The sequence below is a fragment of the Oncorhynchus gorbuscha genome, linkage group LG22, assembly GCF_021184085.1.
Source record: "Oncorhynchus gorbuscha isolate QuinsamMale2020 ecotype Even-year linkage group LG22, OgorEven_v1.0, whole genome shotgun sequence".
Lineage (NCBI taxonomy): Eukaryota > Metazoa > Chordata > Actinopteri > Salmoniformes > Salmonidae > Oncorhynchus > Oncorhynchus gorbuscha.
The window spans coordinates 42,361,119-42,366,835 of NC_060194.1; the positions used below are offsets into that span (position 1 = coordinate 42,361,119).

Genomic DNA, 5,717 nt, shown 5'->3' on the forward strand with positions numbered 1-5,717 from the left:
GGTCACCACCTCTTACCCCCAGTCCCTGTCTCCACCTCTGACCCTCAGTCCCAGTCACCACCTCTGACCCCCAGTCCCTGTCTCCACCTCTGACCCCCAGTCCCTGTCTCCACCTCTGACCCCCAGTCCCGGTCACCACCTCTGACCCCCAGTCCCGGTCACCACCTCTGACCCCCAGTCCCGGTCACCACCTCTGACCCCCAGTCCCGGTCACCACCTCTGACCCCCAGTCCCTGTCTCCACCTCTGACCCCCTGTCACCACCTCTGACCCCCAGTCCCTGTCACCACCTCTGACCCCCAGTCCCGGTCACCACCTCTGACCCCCAGTCTCGGTCACCACCTCTTACCCCCAGTCCCTGTCTCCACCTCTGACCCTCAGTCCCGGTCACCACCTCTGACCCCCAGTCCCTGTCTCCACCTCTGACCCCCAGTCCCTGTCTCCACCTCTGACCCCCAGTCCCGGTCACCACCTCTGACCCCCAGTCCCGGTCACCACCTCTGACCCCCAGTCCCTGTCTCCACCTCTGACCCTCAGTCCCGGTCACCACCTCTGACCCCCAGTCCCTGTCTCCACCTCTGACCCCCAGTACCTGTCTCCCTCTCTGACCCCCAGTCCCGGTCACCACCTCTGACCCCCAGTCCCGGTCACCACCTCTGACCCCCAGTCCCGGTCTCCACCTCTGACCCCCAGTCCCGGTCACCACCTCTGACCCCCAGTCCCGGTCACCACCTCTGACCCCCAGTCCCGGTCTCCACCTCTGACCCCCAGTCCCGGTCACCACCTCTGACCCCCAGTCCCTGTCTCCACCTCTGACCCCCAGTCCCTGTCACCACCTCTGACCCCCAGTCCCGGTCACCACCTCTGACCCCCAGTGTTCTGTACATGCTTGGTAGTATGTTTCAACTTGATTAGATGTGGTAAGAACAGTGATAGATTGAATGACACTGGAGATGCCGTCACTACATCATTACAATGACAGTAGTAAAACTACTACCGAAACCAATCTGTACATAGAGCTGCGAGATTCAGAGAGCTGCTATGTGGTGTGGGGGACATGACGACAATGACTCATCGTTGAGTTATTGACAAAGACTAATAAATAATGTTCAATCACACACACACTGATTCAACAGAGTCATAGCTAAACCACTCTATGATGATAACGTTGCCTCCAAGACTGTGTTTAGAATGTAGTAGAACGTAGCACCTTGAAGTACATACACAGTGCAGCACAAATCACACCCTATTCCCAATATGTAGTGCACTACTTTTGACCAGAGCCCTATGGTGCACTATATACAGAATAGTGCCATTTGGTACACACATTAGCATGTACTGCAGCACAGAGAAGTACACGACACATTACAGTGTGTGTTTAACGAAATGGGTCGTTGTGTTTTTCCTGCTGAACAGAAACAGTATGAGATAGATTGTTGTATTGCTTAATTAAACCGCTCTAGGTATGGGGGGGGGGGGGGGGGACAAGATAAGAGCAATTAAAGCAGGATGTTTTTCAGATCCTCCACCGTTTTACGTCATTAACTATACAGCGATTGTCCGCTCTGAGCCCACGGACCCTGGTCAAAAGTGGTGAACTATGTAGGGAATATGGTGACATTACATTACATTACATTACATTTAAGTCATTTAGCAGACGCTCTTATCCAGAGCGACTTACAAATTGGTGCATTCACCTTATGACATCCAGTGGGGCAGCCACTTTATAATAGTGCATCTAAATCTTTTAAGGGGGGGGTGTGAGAAGGATTACTTTATCCTATCCTAGGTATTCCTTAAAGAGGTGGGGTTTCAGGTGTCTCCGGAAGGTGGTGATTGACTCCGCTGTCTTGGCGTCGTGAGGGAGTTTGTTCCACCATTGGGGGGCCAGAGCAGCGAACAGTAACGTTTGTGATACAGCCTCTGTGTTCCAGAGGCTGAGGTGGTGAGGGGTGATGCTGCAGCGTCGCGCCTGAGAAGGCCAACGTTTTAGAAGAACAGGATTGTGGTACGAGACATGTATCCCTTTATGTCCTTCACGGAGGAAGTTTGATTTACAGTACAGTATCGCCTGTGGTTTTACAATATATTTTCCACACAGGATTTTCAGAGAGAGAAGGGGTGTTGATGAAACCGTTGAGATATAATAACGAGACAAAAGGGTAGATAAAGAGAAAGAGAGAGAGAGAGAGAGAGAGAGAAAAGGGTAGGAGAGAGAGAGAAAAGGGTAGGAGAGAGAGAGAAAAGGGTAGGAGAGAGAGAAAAGGGTAGGAGAGAGAGAAAAGGGTAGGAGAGAGGAGAGAGAGAAGGGTAGGAGAGAGAAGAGAGGAGAGAGAGAAGGGTAGGAGAGAGGAGAGAAGAGAGAGAGAAGGGTAGGAGAGAGGAGAGAAGAGAGAGAAGGGTAGGAGAGAGAAGAGAGGAGAGAGAGAAGGGTAGGAGAGAGGAGAGAAGAGAGAGAGAAGGGTAGAGGAGAGAGAGAGAGAGAGAGAAGGGTAGAGGAGAGAGAGAGAGAGAGAGAAGGGTAGAGGAGAGAGAGAGAGAGAGAGAAGGGAGAGAGAGAGAGAGAGAAGAGGAGAGAGAGAGAGAAGGGTAGAGGAGAGAGAGAGAGAAGGGTAGAGGAGAGAGAGAGAGAAGGGTAGAGGAGAGAGAGAGAGAGAGAGAGAGAGAGAGAGAGAGAGAGAGAGAGAGAGAGAGAGAGAGAGAGAGAGAGAGAGAGAGAGAGAGAGAGAGAGAGAGAGAGAGAGAGAGAGAGAGAGAGAGAGAGAGAAGGGTAGAGGAGAGAGAGAAAGAGAGAGAAGGGTAGGAGAAAGAGAGAGAAGGGAAGGGTGAATTTAGACAGAATCTAGAACTCTTAGTGTTTATCCAGCCTAATGAAACTGCTTTGTGATCTACCTCCCAGGTTCATTTAAACATAAAACAGATATCGGTAAAACAGAGAGACCTAGTCAGGCAGACAGAGAGATTGACAGAGACGGACACCTAGTCAGGCAGACAGAGAGATTGACAGAGATAGACACCTAGTCAGGCAGACAGAGAGATTGACAGAGATAGACACCTAGTCAGGCAGACAGAGAGATTGACAGAGAGACACCTAGTCAGGCAGACAGAGAGATTGACATAGATAGACACCTAGTCAGGCAGACAGAGAGATTGACAGAGATAGACACCTAGTCAGGCAGACAGAGAGATTGACAGAGATAGACACCTAGTCAGGCAGACAGAGATGGACAGGACAAACAGGCAGATAAACAGACACAGCGAGCCAGCCAGACGGACATAGACACACACTGACAGACGAACAGCGATAGACACACCAACAGACCAATGAACAGAGAGACAGACGAAAAGCAACAGCACGAGACAACCAGTAGCAGAGACAAACAGCAACACAGACAGGGAGGGAAATAAAAATGTTTATTTTGAGAAATCCGTTTTTTTACATCCTGTTAAGTATTTCAGTATGCACCTCTGGATGAAATCACACGTGTTTTCAAACATGTTTCACACAATAACAATAATCACCAATCAATGTAGCGATCAATCATTAGAGAAACAGCACATTTTTATTTTATTTTTTATTTTTTAAAGTAACAAAAATACATTGCAATATAAAGTAACATGATAAAAATTCTGAAGAGTTGTTTGTTCCTCCAATCACCACTTGGCACCACTTTAAAACACTTTGGTAAATGGCACCCTATTCCCTATTTAGTGCACTTATTTCACCAGGGCCCATAGAGCTCTGATCTAAAGTAGTGTGTTATATAGAACTTGGAATATAAATTGAAGCTGTTAAATGCTTTGATAGTTTTTCTTATTAGATTTGATGAAAATCTCTTTCAAGAGGGTCATCTGGAGGTCAGAAGTGGTCCAGGAGATCGACAGTCTGACTCCATCCTTATCATTCATATTCAAACCGATTCACAGACATGGACTAGAGAAAACTGTAGAAACTTCTTTTTTTTTTAAATATTGTGAAAACAGATATATAAACAAGAGTTTCAGAAAGGCATTCTATTTTAAAAATGAACAGAGAGGAAAAATACTAACTTTAAAATAATATTAGGTATAATATTAGCTAATAATATAATATAATATTAGCTAATATTAGGACACCAGCTTGTCCTACTGTGTGTGTATATACTGTACCACTGTAAACAACAAGACATATTTAACAACCTTTCTTCCTCCTTTAGAAAATATTGTTTTGGTTCTTTGTCAACGACAGATTGCATAAGGTTGTGTCCCAAATGGCAAGAATGACTTTCGTCCCAAAATGGCACCCCATTCCCTAGTGCACTACACGTAGAGTATTAGGTGCCATGTGTGAAGCATACACACTATGTGAGATTGGTTTGGCAAGTTAGTGTCTATTGTCGTCTGAGAGGCCCAGCGGCTCTCCACCTCTCTCTATTCAACAGCAGGACGCTCTTTGATGATGTCATCACCGGGTTGTCTGGTAACCATGCAGAGCTAACTAGTGAGAGCGGTGGACTAGTAACCGAAAGGCTGCAAGATCGAATCCCTGAGCTGACAAGGTAGAAATCAGTCGTTCTGCCCCTGAACAGGCAGTTAACCCACTGTTCCTAGGCCGTCATTGTAAATAAGAATTTGTTCTTAACTGACTTGCCTAGTTAAATAAAGGTTAAAAAAAATAATAATAATTGTGCACTAGTTTTGACCAGGGCACATAAGGGCTATGACCAAACGTAGTGCGCTAGATAGGGCATAGTGTGCCATTTGGGACATATAAGGACTATGACCAAACGTAGTGCGCTAGATAGGGCATAGTGTGCCATTTGGGACATACACTAAACTCAGTCAGTGGTCCAGTCCACTCGTATCCAAATCTTCTCCTCACAGTAAACTCTTTCATTCACAGTGTGGTTGTATCCATAACAGCACCCTAAATCTAAATCTTGCGGTGTTATCGTAGAGTACTTTTGTTGCGCTCTTCATATAGTATAGGATGCCATTTGACATGTGCCTTTTGTCAGTATCTACGTTAGTTAGTGTTGATTGGCTGCTGAGACGGCAATCGCTTTAACTTGGAACCGTCTCTGTCCTGGAAGTTTCCACGACGACAACTGCAAAACGTAAACAATAAGTGAGCCAACGGGCTTGTCGACGGCGTAACACTTTGGGGACATTGACCAGCGTACATAGACTGCCATTTCATTAAATAACATGAGAAAAATATAGAGATTGGTGGGGGTTTTTTTTATGCTGTTTTCCACTTGTTCTTCTTCAGTCCTCTACAAACATGGTGCTGCAACAATGCTCATCATGATACATGTAGTGAACATAAAAACATTTTCAACTATGTTCCCTGGTGATCTGGCTTGGGGTTAAAAGGCCTTGGCTAAACATCATTCTTATTATGTACAAATAAAATATGCATTAACCACCTCCAAGCTGGGAAGAAGAGAGGATGGTTAGTTTGTTCTCTGTGGACCATCTGTGTCCCCCCCCCTTGTGTCCAGTAACCTAGGTAACCAACCTCCAAGCCTCATTGGCTACTGAGAGCCAGCACTCTGATGACCAACGAGGAAATCAGTGCGGATTTGATACATGAATACAAAAATAATTGAGAAAGTAGTTTTAAAAGACTAGTGGTTAAAACAAAAAGAAGGACAGTGACGTTAGTCTAAAATGGCACCCCATTCCCACTACACGTCGAGGATAAGGTGACAATTGTGACACACTATGTGAGATTGG

General features: G+C 46.3%; 1 protein-coding gene across 1 annotated transcript in view; it reads right to left on the reverse strand.

Annotated features, from left to right (window-relative positions):
- Nucleotides 1–3,394: 3,394 nt before the first annotated feature.
- LOC124009448 (protein kinase C iota type-like) overlaps nucleotides 3,395–5,717 on the reverse strand; it is a 44,186-nt gene continuing 41,863 nt past the window's right edge. The window contains exon 15 of the mRNA XM_046321260.1: nucleotides 3,395–5,717. This exon is cut by the window's right edge and continues 272 nt beyond it. The gene's annotated coding sequence lies outside the window, so the exon portion shown is untranslated.